The following is a 19645-nucleotide window of genomic DNA, read 5'->3' as shown; positions in this document are numbered from 1 at the left end:
TAATCCTTACTTCTGATCGTAAATTCTGTCGCTTTTCTCTATGCTTTTCTGAGCTCTAAGTTTTGAGTTTTTTGCAAAACTATCCAAATAACTTCATCTTTCTATCTAAACTTATTCCCTGCGTGCCCCTGAGCATGTTTAGCGGATTACATTTTGCCGATTCTCGCCGAATTGCCGCCGAGTTATAATTCTGCTCATAATACCCATTTTTGGCTAAAGTTCCAACCTTTGGGCTTAAAACCCTCGACTGAGCTTAGCGTTAGTAAGATTAGTCGCCATAATCATCGTTGGTATCGACCCCATCTAATTTGTTTTTCGAAATTCTGATTTTGAGTTTCCGAGCTAAAAATATTGACCAAAATACCCCTGCGACAGTTTTCGATTCGATAATTTTTTTGAGAGTTTCCCTGGCCTAGATATCGCCTAAGAATACCTAGGAATCGATTTAGATCGAAGAAAAAGTTTGGAAACCCTATTTTACATAGTGGCCGAAACCTATTGCTTAGGGTACCGTGTCAAAAAATAATTTTTGGGTCTCTATGACCTGAGCCTTTGCGTAGCTCTTTCGATTGTCGAAATTTTGGCGCTGGTTTCTTGTCCTTCCGAGTTCTGTAGCTCGAGTTATGCTCGTTTTAGCGAACGAAGTTCTGTTGTCAATTCGTGCCTTAAGAGGAACTCTGAAGCTTTAAAAGCTTTCTTTCCGGTTTCGATTAGCGTTATTAGATAGTGTTACTTCTAGTAGGGCTTGTGTTGATGATTGTGTTTCCTTGTTCTAGGATCACAACTTCCATGCCCAACTTCTACTCACGAAGGTAAGGGTAACTCAGTTTTAGAGTGTCCTTGAGTCTTGCATGTATTTATCGCACTGCCTGCGTTTGAGATGAAGATGTTTATATTGATTGGCATTGGATTATGATTATTATGCTTGCTTATGTTGACTGTTTCTGAGGCTTGTGCCAAATGTTTTCTGAAGGCTTCGGCCGAGTAAACTTATTGAGACGTGTGTCTCCGTTTTCTGAGAGGCTTCGACCGTTTACTGGTTTCTGTCATTACTGCTTTCTAGTGGATATGACATGATTATTGCTGATACTTGACGTGGTTATTGGATTTGGGAGTTGTTGATTGATTTTGGCATATAGGGCTGAAACTTAAGTGGCAGTGTAGTGGTTTTCTTTCCACATGACTGTCCCGTCTTTCATGGGCGTTATTAAGTGGCAGTGGAGTGGATATTTTCACAGGACTGTCCCGTCTTTCATGGGCGTTATTAAGTGGCATTCAAGGGAGTTCGTTCTCCGTCTGTCCCGTCTTTCATGGGCGCTATTTGGTGATAGTTCAGGGGAGTCCGTTTCCCGCTCTGTCCCGTCTTGTGAGACACTATTGATCGATCCATTTTGGTAGCAACATATAGTTGTATTATAGGGAACTAACACTTGACCCTATGTTGTTGGATTTTAGTTATTGGTTTATTGGTATTATATTGTTGAGGTTGTCGTTATCTGAATTGATGTTATATCGTTGAGAGTTTTTGATATCTGATTTGATGTTATATGTTAAGTTGTTGATATATGAGTTTAGTTATGTTACTAGTTTATTTACCATGCTAGGTAATTAAATTCGAATAGCATGATTTTCTCTTTTGTACATGGTAGTTGCATGGAGTTAACCCTTTGTGTTTGTTATTTGTTGTTTGGGCGTTTAACGCTATTAGGCGATGGTGAGCCTTCCGTTGAAGCTTAGCCGTTCGAGTTGGAGACCGTTACCGTGGGCGGTCGTGTAAAGGTGGATGAAGCAGTTGCTTCTTCTTTTTGGTGGACTATGTCTGAGTTTCTTTCCCCATCTGAAAACTCTGTTGTTTAAACTTTATCTTCGCCACTGTTCCAGTGAGCGTACTTATTTTGGAAACCTGCTTACGATATTGTAAGACACTACTATTATATGTCGAGAACGGGTTGTTGAATAAAGTCTATGTTATGTATTCAATTATGTTCAGTTGTTTCGAAAAGGAAAAAAATATATTGTGTTTTCATAGGATTACGAAATAGTCCTTAGATTTTGTTAGGTAACTAATGTGACTCCTCAGTTGAGAAACCGGGGTGTTACAGTAACGGTACTTAGTAAGTCGTTTGATTGTGTACTCTTTTTCCTTCACTAGGTTTTTTCCAAGGGGGTTTTCCTAGTGAGGTTTTAATGAGGCATAATTTTGAAAAGCCTTGCTTCCATTGGAGTTTTTCATTTTTTTTTCTACTTTAAGCTTTTTATGTAATCTTGTATTTACTCTTTTTGTATTAAGTTGAAGTATCCCCTGTACTTCTCTTCAGTATCCCCTGTACTTCTCTTCAATATATTGCTTGGCTTATCAACATCTGACAGTAGGCCGACCGCCCAAACACAAACATGAAACCAAAGCCAAGGCGCTAGGGTCAACTCACGGAATAGAGTAATTTATACATACAACATGTGATTGGGGTATAGATATATATGTTTATATATATATAAAAATAATCCTAGCATGTTATCGGCTCTAACAATGCTTCGATAATTCAAATAGCATACAATTCCAGTCAGGGTGAATGTATGCGTGAAATGCAATTCAATATGATCCGGATAGTTCAATTGGGATGGTCACCACGAGTCTGCCCGACACAGGCCTAGTGTCGACAACTCTGCTCGGGTGTCACTTACAAACTCATGCATAGTCGGATCAGCCCCAACCACCCTAGGTCGTGCCACTCTGCCCGCTATGCCGAAGATACATCCATGTGTTCTTCGATGAAGGTCGTCCCAACCTTCGTGAAGCCGTCCCAACTTCACCGAGGCCCAATCTTTCGATCGTACAAACCTCGAATGTATGCATGATGCAATATGGTTAGCCAAACATCGAATCGTCCTCACAACGCAAGTGTTTAGCTTAATTCTAAAATTCAAAACCCAAGAGTTTAATGCCGACCCTACGACATAACTCCAACAACAAGAGTACCCAAGTACTCGGTGACTTTCACTCGTCACCGTGGCTCACCCCAGTGATGTCCACCAATTCTCCCGAACCCACGACAAAGTTGACTTTTCCCCGTCTTTCGCAATCATTTTCCCATTGAGATTCCCTATGGTTTATCCGTTAATGAAAACGTTTCGAATTGAATTAGTCAAGTTATGAGTTTAATTCTCGAAGTCTAAGTTTCCTAAAGTCTCTAGTTTCCAAGATTCTATTTTTTCTAAGTTTGCCAAAAATACACCAAACGTAAATCCCGGGTAAAGTCTAAGTATACCAACGAATGGCTAAGTCTCAAACCCCGTGTCTGGACTTGCATAGGGTTGTTCATCCAACCCGAAAGATCAAAAGGAATCAATTCAGTGACTCATCGCTCCGAAATCGCGTCAATACGCACAGTTCAATACAACATCAATATCATAAGTTATGAAAACGACATAACAATAAATCATCATCATAACCAATATCAAAATCATACATAAGTCAAATTTATCGACGCCTATCATGCAATCTTAGCTAATATGTAAGTTGCCCTAACCTCGAGTTGTTCCAGCCTCGCGGTATAGGTTCTCCTCACACAGCTGCTCCGTAGAACCCAAAGTTCCTTCAACTGAACCTCGGAGAAAACAAAGCAGAAATCCATACAAAATCGATTAGCTCGATCACACACAACTAATTAACGATAGACAAAGCATTTAAAGCTTCAGAGTACAACAATCGAACACGAGAGGATGAGTTATCGAAAAACGAAACCCCCCCCCTAAACATGCTCACGACCCTAAGAGAAAAAGGGTTCCGGCGCTTTTTCTTCGATCTAAATTAATTCCTAGGTAGTTTTAGGGTAAAACTAGGATAAAGAAACTGTCGGAAAAATTTTAGAACGACCGGGTCAAAATACGACTACTCAGGGGCGTTTTGGTCCAAAATAAAAGCTCAAAAACTCAAAGTTAAAACTTCAGAAAACAAATTTGATGGGAACGTTCACAACGACATTTGTAGCAACTAATCCTAAAGGCACTAAGTCGGATTATGACTTTTCGACATTAAAGTTTCAATATGTGCGCAAAAAAGGTTTTTACACAGTTTTTGAGATCTTTGACAACTCGATCGAAATCGGCGAATAACGACGAGTGTTCTAGTTTGTTGGGCAAGCATGGAAGGTATATCAACAGAAAAATCAGGAAAATCAAACAGTTTTACGAAAAGCTCGAAACTTTGAGCACAGAAATAGCTAAAGAAACGCGACAAAAAGAATGATCAGAGGTAAGAATCAAGCAAGTTACCTCGATGCCATGAAATAGAGACAAACTGCTCGAAGATCGATCGAGAATCGGCGAATTTCTTCTCTCCTCTCCTCTCCTTCAAACCCGCGGCCTCTAATGGAAGTTGTGGGAGATATTTTGATTTTTTTACTATTTATAGGAGAGTGAAATCGCGGGAAAATGAAAATTTCGCGATTCCGATTTTTGCAGCACGTTCAACGGTGAATTCTAAGCGAGATTCTAGCGACAGAATTCCAGAACTCAAAACAGGTTTCTTGAATTTGAGAAAAACTATCCAAAAGCGGTGTAAGTTAATTTGCCCCGAAAAACTACTTTTTGCTGTGAAGGTCAGACGACAAAACTTCGTTCTGACGAAAGATTGGAAACGTCGAAAGAAATCTGGCAACGCGGATGGAAACTTCGTTAAAAGCTCCGAATAGAAAAAGTCTTCATTCAGTGATTGAATTTAGGGTTTTTGAAGCAAAGAAATTAGCGTCGTCAAACTTCCGAGAAGTGAATCCTATCGTGCGTACAGTCCAGGGTTCCGAAATGAAACACTGGTCGAAGGAAAAATAAAGAGAACTTCTTATCTTTCCAAGGATTTGACATTTCGCTTATACATTGCTTTAAGAGCGGAATTAGCCTATTCTGGACACTCTCGCCATAAGGCGGGTGTGCAGACGACTCGCACTAACTCCTAAAACGACTATGGTACTATCCTCAAGCAATTCCTGAACTTTCTTCTTCATTGAACTTTCCCAAATTGTAAACTCCTGTCACGCTTACACTTATTCTACGCGTGAGTCGGAAATTAAACTTTAAATCCTGTTCTGCAAATCTGGGTCTTACAATACTCCCCTCCAAAAAGAAAGTTTCGTCCTCGAAACTCAGGGTTCCGTGAAAAGTCCGGGATACAGTTCCTTGATCTTGTCTTCTAATTCCCATGTAGCGTCTCCCGTGTCGTTGTTCCATATCACTTTCACTAATGCAATCTGTTTCCCTCTCAACTGTTTCACCCTTCTGTCCCCAATGCTGACCGGCGGTGCCTCAAAAGTCAAATCATCCTTCAGCTCAACGTTGTCTGGCTCGATTACATAAGTCGGGTCTGAAATGTACTTCCTTAACTGCGAAACATGAAATACATCATGAATGTTGGAAAGAAACAGTGGTAGCGCAATCTGATACGCAACTGGCCCAACACGGCGAGTGATTTGGTAAGGTCCAATGAATTTTGGCGTGAGCTTCCTTGACTTAATAGCTCGGCCAACTCCAGTAGTTTGAGTAACTCGTAAAAACACATGGTCACCCTCTTCAAACTCTAGGGTTCTGCGCCGCTGATCGGCATAACTCTTCTGTCTGCTCTGCGAAGCTCTCATCTTTTCTCTGACCTGCTTAACCTTCTCAGTCGTCTGTTGCAGAAGTTCTGGCCCAATCAATAAACTCTCCCCATCTTGATACCAACACAACGGTGTCCTACACTTTCGACCATACAAAGCTTCATACGGTGCCATCCCAATGCTCGCATGAAAACTATTGTTGTATGTGAATTCGATCAATGGCAGAAGATCATCCCAGCTTCCTCTGTTGTCTAACACACAAGCACGCAGTAAATCCTCTAACGACTGAATAGTTCTCTCTGTTTGCCCGTCAGTTTGTGGATGATACGCCGAACTCAATCTCATCTTGGTTCCTAATGCCTCATGAAGAGCTCCCCAAAAGTGCGATGTAAACTTCGGATCACGATCAGACACAATACTCGTCGGAACTCCGTGTAGTCTCACAATCTCAGCCACATAAATCTCAGCCAACTTTTCCACATTGTAAGTAGTCCTCACTGGTAGAAAATGCGCTGACTTGGTCAAACGGTCCACGATTACCCAAATCAAATCGTGTCGCTTCTGTGTTCTTGGCAATGCCACCACAAAATCCATGGAGATGTTATCCCATTTCCATTCTGGCACGTCTAAACTCTGTAACATACCGGCAGGTCTCTGATGCTCTACTTTAGCCTTCTGACAAGTCAAACATGCAGCTACATACTTGGCCACTTGTTTCTTCATTCCCGGCCACCAGAAGTTCAGTTTCAAGTCTTGATACATCTTTGTCATTCCAGGATGAATGCTCCACTTGCTCTTGTGTCCTTCATCCATGATCAGTCTTCTCAATTCTGGGTTGTTAGGTACACAAACTCTGTCCTTGCATCGCAGGATGTTGTCAGTTCCTATCTTGAACTCCGGGTATTTCCCTTGAATCACTAAACTTCTCTTCTCTAGCAGAAACGCATCTTGTAATTGTTGCTTTCTAATCTCTTCCATTAGTCCACTGGCGATTCTGATCATACCGAACTTCAACATTCCCTCAGACGATGTCACACCCAAACTCATATCTCGAAATTGTTCCAGTAACTCCAGCTCTTTAACCATCATCGACGAGACATGCATCTTCCTACTCAAAGCATCAACAACTACATTTGCCTTCCCAGGGTGATATTGCAGCGTAAAATCGTAGTCCTTGATGAACTCCATCCATCTTCGTTGTCTCATGTTCAGCTCCTTCTGATCGAACAAGTATCTAAGACTCTTGTGATCGCTAAATATCGTGAAAGTACAACCATAGAGGTAATGCCTCCAGATTTTGACCGAAAACACAATGGCAGCTAACTCCAAATCGTGAGTCGGGTAGTTCTTGTAAGGCCAAAGTTTTTAAACTTATGCCAACTAAATAGAATCCTATTCACGATTAGGGTTGATGTATCGTGAAGGGAAACCTGAACTAGAGTTTACCAAATGAAATAAATTTATGAAGGAGAAAGTTCAGGAAAAGTCAAAGGATTGTATCGAAGTCGATTTAAGTTATAGACCGATCGTTAAACGCTTAAACCTAGGTCAGAAACCCTAGTATATAGCTAGTTTTCACTTATAGGCATGATGGAAGTTAATTCCAAAAATCTTCAGAGAAATGTTAGAACTTCTCTTTTTCCATATACCACAATCGTTTCAAGGCGAAACTCTAGGATCTACGAACGTCCGATTCCAATCATCGGAAGTTTGCCGAAACTGAAGCCCTGGTATTTCAAAACCCTAGAATCACCCGACTATGAGGACTTTTTCTATTCGGAACATCAAATGAAGATTCTACACGTGTACACCCATTTCTCTTGATGATTTCAATCTTTCTTCAGAAGGAAGTTTTCTATTCCGACATTTGATGCAAAAAGTAACTTATCGGGTAAAATAGTTTTACACCGACTTCGCATTAGTTACCAAAAATACAAGGAGACCTCATTTTAGTTTTGGAATTCTTTCGCCAAAACATATCTTAGAATTCACGGAGAATGAAGCCGGAAAAATCAGATTCGCGAAACTTTCATTTTACCGCGTTTTGCCAACCTCTATATATAGCCAAGAATGAGAAAATATCACAAAATCTTACCCATTTCCACCAAGAGGGCCGCGAGTTTGCATAGGGGAGGAGGATAAGAGATTTTCTTCATTTCTTGCTTGATCGTTGATTCGACAGTTGCTACTTCAAGGTGTCGAGGTATAGTCGCTAATCCTTACCTCTGATCGCTTTTTCCATAGCTTTTCTCTAGACTTTTCTGAGCTGATAGTTTTGAGGTTTTTGCAAAACTATCCTGAATATTTCATTTTTGATTCTAAACATCTTCCCTACGTGCCCAAGATCACTTCTGTCGGATTAGTTTTTCCGTTATGTCGCCGAAATTCCGCCGGAATCAATTTATGCCTCAAATACCCATTTTTGGAGTAAAGCTTCGTCCTTTGGGCTGAAAACTATCGCCTTAGCTTAGTGCTAGTAGGATTAGTTGTCCTAAACGTCGTTGGTGACTTCCCCATCCAATTTGCTTTTTGGGATTTCAGTTTTGAAATTCTAAGTTAAAAATAGTGACCAAAATACCCCTGCGACAGTTTTTGATCCGATAATTTTTCCGAGTTTAGAATACCCTTAGTTACCGCTAATGATAGCATAGGAACCAAGTTTGATCGAAGAAAAATCGAACCCCACAATTACCAATAGTGGCCGAGCACCCTAAGGGGGGAGGGGGAAAATTCCTTTTTCAAAAACTTGTCCTTTCGCGCTAGGTTATCGTACCTTGGAGTATGTACTACTTCGTGTAACCTTAGTGAGTATTGATAGCTTAGTTTCCGATAGATTTTGATGGAATTCTGTGGTTTACTCTAAAGGTTCTTTTGAAGAATTTCCTGAAGATCAAGGAGCTCATTGTGAAGGAACGTTTGAGGAGAACGCTGGAATAACTAGAGGTAAGGGCAACTTACCTTGCTAGTTAATGCTTTAGGTGTCGATGAATTCGACTTGATTTATTGTTTATGCACTTGTTTGTGTTTGACTGGTAAAATGTTTTCTGAGGCTTCGGCTGACAATGTAGATGATTCATCTACTGAATGCTTTTGAGATTGAATTTCATGCTAAGTGCTAAGTGGGTAATTTAGGATGTGTGGTGCATGCTTTATATGCTAAGTGCTACGTGGTTATTGCATAATATGTGGATATATGACATGTTGGTTGACTGTACTGATTTAACTATGCTTTCACTCATATCTGGGATTCTGAGGAGTGAGAATAGCGGGCAGGTCATGCCGATTTTATTTTGAGTTTTGAGGAAGTTGATAGGACGAACGAGGATTCGGGCCTTGTATGGTTTTAGTGGATCGAGACATTCTCTGGAGTCATTTGGGATTAGGAGATCCCGAGAACTGATAAGATTTGCGATAAGATAAAGTGGAAACTGTTTGGTAAGGAAAACTCATAAGACATTAAACAACCTGTAAACCTTTTAATAATGATAATAATCTCGAAGGAAAGCTTAGGAGTCAAATCTTAGTTTTTGGAAAACGAGAAGTGTCGTCGGATCCAAGTGTCGAGATATTGAGAGGTTTTGAGTATGTTGATACTCTTGTGCTCTGGGAGCAGTTGTGTTGTTGGGCTATCTAAGAGATAAGCCGGGAAACGGGTAGTTTCCGAGCATGTTGATGCTCTTTGCTCGTTGAGCAGTGTTGACCATCGGATAGAGATGAGTCGGATGATTTGGAGATCATCATAAGATACAGTTTATGCCTTCGGGTACAGTTTATGCCTTCGGGTACAGTTTATGCCTTCGGGTACAGTTTATGCCTTCGGGTACAGTTTATGCCTTCGGGTAATTCGGACATCGACAGGGGATATGATCGACCGTGAGGTTATGATCGACCTGTTGATTGTCGGGCATAGCGGAGGGAAAAGTCGACCCGCAGGGTTAGGACTGATCTGGCTATGTCAAGGTTGTAAGTGACACCCGAGGGTTATGGTCGACACAATGCCAGTGTTAGGACCGACTCGATCGTGCCCAGCCTACTTCTTCCGGAATCGTCGAGATTGACGTTGCATTGACATATCATGCACTCTAATTATATTCGTTGAGGATTTGGATGAGTTGATGTTGATGAACATCGTTATGTGTTTATAGGAGTTGATGTTGATAAACATTGTTATGTGTTTTGATGAGTAGATATTGATAAATATCGTTATGTGCTTTGATGATTGAATTGTACTAGAGATTTGATAACATGCTATGTTTAAACCTTAGGGTAGACAATGCAGAACTTATATGTATATATACAACATATATATATATATATATACCCCTTATTATTTACCTGATGTCTTGTATTCTCCATACTGTATTCCGTAAGTTGACCCTTGCACGTGCTACCTGTGTTTGGGGGGCTATGTATGCCCTTTTTGTCAGATGTCGTCGGTGGATTCTTTCGTGATTCTTCGTCGTTCGGGGAAGACCCGGAGCGAAATGACTACTATTGAGCCTTCGACGTGGACCCGGACTTCATGCATGACCAGATGAGAGTCGATGATGGAAGTATGGGGGGTGGGTGTTTAGAGTCTACTAAGGTTGGGTGTTAGTGTCATAGCTCTGACTTATTCTTATTTTTGAGGGCTCGTGTTGCTGACACTTGACCTATCATTTTGGGATTGTACATTTTGCCTACGGGCGTTACATTTTTCTACTTTCCGTCACTGGAGGTTACTCGTGACGAGGTCGCTACTTACAGCGGGGGATGTTATATATATTGTATATTAGTTCTGTTGCCTTTCGCATTTGGGTTTTATTTATTTCAGTCTTGTTTATATTATCGAAAAAAAAATATTTATTTACGTCTTTCCGCATTAAGTTTATTTTGGTTACTAAAGTGACGCCACTGAAATCGGGGTGTTACAGTTCTTCTCGTGAGTCTTCAACTGTCTCGAAGCATAAGCCACCACTTTCCGATGTTGCATCAGTACACATCCCAAGCCTTGATGTGAAGCATCACAGTAGACCTCATAAGGTTCCTCCGGTTGTGGCAAAATAAGCACAGGTGACGTCGTCAAACGTTCCTTCAAAGTCTGAAAACTTGATTCACACGCCTCAGTCCATGCAAAAGGTTGATCCTTCCTCGTAAGTCGAGTCAAAGGTCCAAAAATCTTGGCAAATCCCTCAATGAAGCGTCTATAATATCCAGCTAAGCCCACAAAACTTCTGATTTCTGTCACTGTCTTCGGTTGTTCCCAAGCCAAAACAGTCTCCACTTTCGCTGGATCCACAGCTATGCCTTCCCTTGAGATAACATGGCCTAAGAAGTTGACTTCCTCAAGCCAGAATTCACACTTGGAAGGGTTCGCGTACAGCTTTTTCCCTCGCAACACTTGTAAAACTTGGCGCAAATGTTCTTCATGTTCTTTAGCGTCCTTCGAATAGATCAGAATGTCGTCAATAAACACCACTACAAACATATCCAAGAACTCATGAAAGATGCGGTTCATGTAGTCCATGAAAACAGCAGGTGCATTCGTCACTCCAAACGGCATCACTAGGTACTCGTAGTGTCCGTAGCGAGTTCTGAAAGCAGTCTTTGGTATATCCTCAGTCTTCACTCTGATCTGATGATAGCCTGACTTCAAGTCTATCTTGGAGAATACAGCAGCCCCTCGTAGTTGATCCATCAAATCATCTATCCTCGGTAACAGGTATCTGTTCTTGACCGTCGCCTTGTTGAGTTGTCGATAGTCCACACACAATCTAGACTTTCCGTCTTTCTTCTTGACTAAAAGCACTGGCGCTCCCCACGGTGAGACACTTGGTCGAATAAATCCCTTTGCCGAAAGATCCTCTAACTGAGATTTCAACTCTACTAGCTCTGCAGGTGCCATACGGTAAGGTGCGATCGAAATCGGTCCGGTTACAGGTACAATGTCTATCACGAATTCTACGTCGCGTACTGGCGGTAATCCAGGTACGTCTCCAGGAAAAACATCAGTGAAGTCTCGAACCACCGGGATACCATGAACATCTGAGTCTGTAACACCCCGATTTCGGTGGCGTCACTTTAGTAACCAAAAAGAAACTTAAAGCGGAAAAACGTGAATATTTTTTTTTTTTGATAATAGAACCAAAGACTGAAAGAAATAAACTCCCAACAAAAGATAACATAACTAATGTACAATAATAATTACAGCCCCCGCTGCAAGTAGCAAACCTCGTCACGAGTGACCTCCAGTGACGGAAAGGAAAAGAGTGTAACGCCCGTAGGCAAAATGTACAATCCAAAAGAAAAGGTTAAGTGTTCACAACACAAACCCTCAAAAATGAGAATGAGTCAGCTCAGATGGCCTGAAACAAGACCTCCTAAGTCCAACCAACTCTCTGTGATTCCCGTAAAGAAACCACACAAAAAGCCATCGGCGGGAAACTACCCTGTTCCCAAAAGAAAACATAACGGTCAGAGCTAAGACTCTACTCCTACACTAATCCCATCTCGAGGAGCTCACACCAGCACTAAAACCTACATGCTAGCATGATCGTCGTCCGAATTCGAAGTCCAGAACGACCTAGTATATGTACACCATCCGTCCTCCTCTCGCGACCGCGATGCGCTCCAGTTCCAGCATCTCAACCCTAGTTCCCCCCGAAGGGTGAACCGTCGTGAACCAGCCCGCCAAAGACATCTGACAAAGGGCGTAGTCCGCCAAAGCACACACAGAAGACGCGGGGGTCAACTCCAAAGAATTATGTAAGTAATATCACCAATAGATACAAATAAGAGAATAGCCACTTAGGCTTATAGTTATAGATAACATCCTAGGGTTGCATATTCCACAATGAATATAAACGACAGTAATGACAGATAACATGCATCAAGTAGGATTAACAAATATCAAACACACTCAGCAACTAAGTCAGTATGCATGTTGCATGAAATGCAAATGACGGTTAACCCAGTTAACCAAATGCATTCCGGAAAAAGGATGGGCATCAACGGATCAGCCCTAACACCAGCCACGGTGGGACCATTTCGGCCCGCGTGCCTCTTACACCACACAAAGGTAGCCAGATCAGCAGTGAACCCGAAGGTCTTCCATTTCGGTCTGCTACTAAGAGTCGCCTTATAGCGCTCTTACGCGGAAATCCGGGTCTTATGACCATTTTGGAATCCACCGAGGTCCGAAGTTCGTCTCGTGTTAATACCTCAAAATGTATGCATGAATGCAAAGTGATTAGCCAAACAACTTCTCCGACCTCACTCGACACGTCGCCACGTGTTCTAGCTAACTCTTTGTCTCTAAAAGCATACCCTAAGGTAATAGTCGATTCTGCGACAAAATACAATTAATCATAAAATGAGTGCAACCACTCACGATAACTCTTCGAGTCATCAATGCTCCCACGAAGTCTCACGCTTCAGTGGAGTCTTATACAATCACGAAGTCTCACGCTTCAGTGAAGTTTTATGCTCTCACGAGGTCTCACGCCTCAGTGAATTTACACACTTGCACGAAGTCTCACGCTTCAGTGAAGTTCCATGGTATTCACGAGGTCTCACGCCTCAGTGAAGATTCTCGCTTTCACAAGGTCTCACGCCTCAGTGAAGCTTCTCGGCACATCCATTGGATGGCTAAACAACTTCTCAAAGAGCGAAGGAGTATCAACATACTCAGAACTTACAAATTTTCTCAACACTTGGATCCGACGACACTTCTCGTTTTCCACAACTAAGATTTGAATCCTAAGCTTCCTTTCAAGTTTGTTATCATTATTTGAAGATTTAGAGGTTGTTTAATGTCTTATGAGTTTTCTTTACAAAATAATATCCTTTTAGTCTTATCGCAAATCTTATGAGTTTTCAACATCCCACGATCCCAATTAACTCCCCGAGAATGTCTCGATCCATCATAACCATAACAAGGCCCGAATCTCATTCGTCCTATCAAACTTTCCCCAAAATCTCAAAATAAAATCGGCATGACCTGCCCGCTATCCTCACTACTCAGAATCACAGATATCATTGAAAAGACATAAGTAAATCAGCACAGTCAACAAACATGTCATATATCAACACACTCTAGAATAATCACGTAGCACTTAGCATATAAAGCATGCATCACACATCCTAGATTACCCACTTAGCACGTACCATGTAATTCAATCTCAAAAACATTCAGTAGATGAATCATCTACATTGTCAGTCGAAGCCTCAGAAAACATTTTTCCAGTCAAACACAAACAAGTGCATAAACAGTAAATCAATGTCGAAAGCATCGACCCTAAGCATTAACTAAGGATTCAGTGAGTAGCCCTCACCTGAAGATTCTCCAGGGTTCCCGTCTAGCGTTCCTTCACAATCAATGCCTTGCTCTTCAGGAAATTCCTCAAAAGCACCTTTAGAGCAAAACCACAGAAATCAATCACAATGAGTCAGAAACTCAGCAAACAATACTCACTAAGGTTACACGAAGTAGTATATACTCGGAGGTACGGTAATCTAGCGCGAAAGGACAAGTTTTCGAAAAAGGAATTTTCCTCCCTCCCCCCTAGGGTGCTCGGCCACTATTGGTAATTAGGTGGGTCGATTTTTCTTCGATCAAACTTGGTTCCTAGGTTATTTTTAGTCGTAACTAAGGTTATTCTAAACTCGGAAAAATTATCGGATCGAAAACTGTCGCAGGGGTATTTTGGTCAATATTTTAGCTCAGAATTTCAAAACTGAAATTTCGAAAAGAAAATTGGATGGGGACGTCACCAACGACGTTTATGACAACTAATCCTACTAGCACTAAGCTAAGGCGATAGTTTTCAGCCCAAAGGACGAAGCTTTGTCCCAAAATGGGTATTTTAAGCAGAATTGAAACTCGACGGTAGTTTTTCGAGAATCGGCGCTGTATTATTAGCTAAACATGCTCTTGGGCACGTAGGGAAGATGTTTAGAATCAAAAATGAAGTTATCAGGATAGTTTTGAAAAAACCTCAAAACTATGAGCACAGAAAGACATAGAGAAAAGCTATGGAAAAGACGATCAGATGTAAGGATTAGTGACTATACCTCGATACCTTCAAGTAGCAACTGTTGAATCAACGATCAAGTAAGAAATGAAGAAAATCTTTTCTCCTCCTCCTCCTGCAAAGCTCGCGGGTTCAAGAGAGAAAATGGGTAAGATTTTGTGATTTTTTCTCATTTCTTGGCTATATATAGAGGTTGGAAAAACGCGGTAAAATGAAAGTTTCGCGAATCTGATTTTTCCGGCTTCATTCTCCGTGAATTCTAAGATAGGTTTTGGCGACATAAATCCAAAACTCAAAAGAGGTTTCCTGGTATTTTATGTGGCTAATGCAAAGTCGGTGTAAAACTATTTTACCCGATAAGTTACTTTTTACATCGAATGTCGGAATAGAAAACTTCCTTCTGAAGAAAGATTGAAATCATCAAGAGAAATTGGTGTACGCGTGTAGAATCTTCATTTGAAGCTCCGAATAGAAAAAGTCTTCATCGTCGGTTGATTCTAGGGTTTTGAACTATCAGGGTTTAAGTTTCGGCAAACTTCCGAGGATTGGAATCGGACGTTCGTAGATTCTAGAGTTTCGCCTTGAAACGCTTGTCGTATAAGGAATAAGAGAAGTTCTAACATTTCTCTGAAGATTTTTGGAATTAATTTCCATCGTGACTTTAAGTGAAAACTAGCTATTTACTAGGGTTTCTGACCTAGGATTAAGCGTATATCGATCGTGCTATACCTTTTATCGATTTGATACAATCCTTAGAATTTTCCTGAACTTTCTCCTTCATAAATTTATTTCCTTTGGTAAACTCTTGTTCATGTTTCCCTTCACGATACATCAACCCTAATCGTGAATAGGATTTTATTTACTTGGCATAAGTTTAAAACTTGGGTCTTACATTACTACCCTCCAAAAAGAAAGTTTCGACCTCGAAACTTAAGGTTCGGCAAAATTTCTGAATATTGTTCCTTGATCTTTTCCTCTAACTCCCATATAGCACCGTCCGTGTCTTTGTTCCGAATAACTTTCACTAAAGCACTCTGTTTTCCCTTTGATTTGTTTCACTCTTCTAGCCTCAAGGTTGACCGACGGCGTCTCAACAGACATATCATCTTTCAGCCCTATGTTGTCCGGCTCGACCACTTGATAACCCCTAGACGAAACATTGCGTTGGAATCTAATAGTCCATTAACGTCACTTCCAACTTCGTAACTATCGTCGCTCGCACCATGAAATCAATCTTCTCCTTAGTCACCGTTCAAATTAAAACTCGACTTGAGTCTTAATACCTCGTGCATGACAAGACTCATCCCCTTAATCATCAATTCATCGACCACTCATAAGCTAATCATCCTCTTAATATCCAACAATCCATTATTGTTGTCTTCGTCCTCAAAACCTTCCTCACTCAAACCAATTTAGACTTACTGAAATCCCTAACACTTCGCATAAATCGAGATTTATCCTCTAGAAGATCCAATCATAACTATACCTCAAGTATTCATCTTGATACGAACACTTCCCTTTCTGTAATTTGTCCATCCTCCAATCATTCCAATACTTAGTCTCTCGATCAAAACTTGACAAGACTTCATGTCTCACGCGTTCGTGATCAAATCGATTGATCTAAAATCTAAGCCTTCACTAAGTTTGGACCTCTAATATGCTTTAACTCTCCAACATTTCTTAAATGAATATTCCTTTCTTAATACGAACACTCCTTCCCAAAGGAAATCAATTACTTAACACGAACTTTCCTCCCAAACCCAACAAATCCTCAATCAATCCAAATTCATCTTACACATCCCCCTATCAAAGTCCATTACCCTGATATTAAATCCTCAACGATATCGCTACGGAACTACACACTCCCGACGTCATACGTATACTATCCATACGGAATCTCTCTAAGATTCATTCTTTAGCTTCTAGCTTCTTGTTAAACGCATCGCTGCAAGACTACTTTCTAGGCTTAACGTGTTATTCTAAACCTAGTGTAACTTCTATAGTTTAAATACGAGCAACGGTCAAATAAAGTATTAATAGGCGTAATAACTATAAGGTCAAAGCTTAAACCATAAAAGTAAGATAGGTGTGTTGCATGCGCTACGAGAGTAACGGAGCGTATTATATTGGAATGAGAAAGAATGGTTAGAAGGTTACCATCGTTCTTGCGCTCTCCTCTGACAAACCCCTCAGCTCTCTTACCGTCCATGGTGTAAACTCTTGCTTTAGCAGCAGGACGCTTTCCACGAGCAGTGTTGACAGTTGGTTCCGTCTTGGGTGCTCTGCACTGACCGGCAGTATGCCCCATTTTGTTACAATTGAAGCATTTGGGCCTCGTGTCGGGACAAGCATTAGCATAGTGCCCCGGCTCCCCACATCTGAAACAGGTCATCTCCCTGTTCAAAGTCTGATCTCCAGAACCACCAGCAGTACCCGTCATGGGTCGGTAAGATCTTGAAGTAAACCCTTTTTCAGCAGGACGCTGATATGGCCTCCCGCTCTGAAATTTCCCTCTGCTCTGAAAATTTTGAGAGCCCGACCTCATCGGCCCTCCAGTTCCAACACGGTTCCCTCTCCGGTTCTTCATCAGTTCCACTTTTGTGGCCTTCCCAACCAAAGACTGGAAACGCATGATTCCCAGCGGCCTCACTGAGTCCTCAATATCAGGCCTCAGTCCATTAACAAAACGCTTGCACATGTAGCGCTCATCAACATGATCATTAAAGAATTGAAAATGCTTCGCCAAAGACTCCAGCTTCGAAGCAAATTCTGGTACAGACATACCTCCTTGACGGAGTGTCAGAAACTGTGCCTCCCGCTCATCCCGAGAACTTGTTGGAAAATACTTTTCCAAGAACGCGGTCCGGAAAGAGTTCAAGTTGATCTCTTCATGGTTGGCTTCCATGATCCCCCTGGTGCCCTTCCACCAGTACTCATCATCACCGAGCAGTAGATAAGTCGCCATGCCCACTTTGGCACCCTCAACAGTCTGCAAAACGCCGAATATCTTCTCAACCTCCTGGATCCAGAGATCCGCTTTGTCTGGGTCAGTACCACCCGAGAACTTTGGTGGATTTTGCCTCCTGAAGTCATTCAGGCCTTTGTTCTGGTCCAGAGTTACTTCCCTCTGGCGTTGATGCTGATCACGTGCTTCTTCAGCAGCACGCCTCATAGCATTATCGTTCGCTTGCGCTGTCACAGCTTGGGCCATAGTGGCCATCATCTCAGCTAACTGGTTAGTATTCACCATGTTCTGTTAAGTCTAACAAACAGTTAGTACTCATCATAAGATAGCATCTAGTATAACTATACAATATGATTAAGCAATAACTTCAATCAATTCTAAGCGAAAAATCGCTTGCAGACAATCAATTTTCACTCTTTGCAGAGTCACACAACCTAGCACAGAAGACCTATTCCCCAACAACTCCCGAAAGACTCGACCGTGCTCTGATACCACAATGTAACACCCCGATTTCGGTGGCGTCACTTTAGTAACCAAAAAGAAACGTGAATATATTTTTTTTTTTTGATAATAGAACCAAAGACTGAAAGAAATAAACTCCCAACAAAAGATAACAGAACTAATGTACAATAATAATTACAGCCCCCGCTGCAAGTAGCAAACCTCGTCACGAGTGACCTCCAGTGACGGAAAGGAAAAGAGTGTAACGCCCGTAGGCAAAATGTACAATCCAAAAGAAAAGGTTAAGTGTTCGCAACACAAACCCTCAAAAATGAGAATGAGTCAGTCTAGATGGCCTGAAACAAGACCTCCTAAGTCCAACCAACTCTCTGTGATTCCCGTAAAGAAACCACACAAAAAGCTATCGGCAGGAAACTACCCTGTTCCCAAAAGAAAATATAACGGTCAGAGCTATGACTCTACTCCTACACTAATCCCATCTCGAGGAGCTCACACCAGCACTAAAACCTACATGCTAGCATGATCGTCGTCCGAATTCGAAGTCCAGAACGACCTAGTCTATGTACACCATCCGTCCTCCTCTCGCGACCGCGATGCGCTCCTGTTCCAGCATCTCAACCCTAGTTCCCCCCAAAGGGTGAACCGTCGTGAACCAGCCCGCCAAAGACATCTGACAAAGGGCGTAGTCCGCCAAAGCACACACAGAAGACGCGAGGGTGAACTCCAAAGAATTATGTAAGTAATATCACCAATAGATACAAATAAGAGAATAGCCACTTAGGCTTATAGTTATAGATAACATCCTAGGGTTGCATATTCCACAATGAATATAAACGACAGTAATGACAGATAGCGTGCCTCTTACACCATACAAAGGTAGCCAGATCAGCAGTGAACCCGAAGGTCTGCCATTTCGGTCTGCTACTAAGAGTCGCCTAATAGCGCTCTTACGCGGAAATCCGGGTCTTATGACCATTTTGGAATCCACCGAGGTCCGAAGTTCGTCTCGTGTTAATACCTCAAAATGTATGCATGAATGCAAAGTGATTAGCCAAACAACGTCTCCGACCTCACTCGACACGTCGCCACGTGTTCTAGCTAACTTATTGTCTCTAAAAGCATACCCTAAGGTAATAGTCGATTCTGCGACAAAATACAATTAATCATAAAATGAGTGCAACCACTCACGATAACTCTTCGAGTCATCAATGCTCCCACGAAGTCTCACGCTTCAGTGGAGTCTTATACAATCACGAAGTCTCACGCTTCAGTGAAGTTTTACGCTCTCACGAGGTCTCACGCCTCAATGAATTTACACACTTGCACGAAGTCTCACGCTTCAGTGAAGTTCCATGCTATTCACGAGGTCTCACGCCTCAGTGAAGATTCTCGCTTTCACAAGGTCTCACGCCTCAGTGAAGCTTCTCGGCACATCCCTTGGATGGCTAAACAACTGCTCAAAGAGCGAAGGAGTATCAACATACTCAGAACTTACAAATTTTCTCAACACTTGGATCCGACGACACTTCTCGTTTTCCACAACTAAGATTTGAATCCTAAGCTTCCTTTCAAGTTTGTTATCATTATTTGAAGATTTAGGGGTTGTTTAATGTCTTATG

The 19645-nt window shown here is 41.7% G+C and overlaps 1 long non-coding RNA gene across 2 annotated transcripts in view; it reads left to right on the top strand.

Moving 5' to 3' along the window:
• The window catches only part of LOC130737930 (uncharacterized), a 48333-nt gene that overhangs the window by 16218 nt on the left and 12470 nt on the right, over positions 1–19645 (top strand). The window contains exon 3 of one of the 2 annotated variants that reach the window (XR_009019041.1): positions 1709–1985. The exons of the other annotated variant lie outside the window; for it this stretch is intronic. This is a non-coding gene — a long non-coding RNA (uncharacterized LOC130737930). Of the gene's footprint in view, positions 1–1708; positions 1986–19645 lie in introns of those variants that run through there. 2 annotated transcript variants of the gene reach the window in all.

The sequence above is a fragment of the Lotus japonicus genome, chromosome 2, assembly GCF_012489685.1.
Source record: "Lotus japonicus ecotype B-129 chromosome 2, LjGifu_v1.2".
NCBI lineage: Eukaryota > Viridiplantae > Streptophyta > Magnoliopsida > Fabales > Fabaceae > Lotus > Lotus japonicus.
Note: the sequence above shows the minus strand (reverse complement) of the source record. Positions and strands in the feature narration are given on the sequence as shown.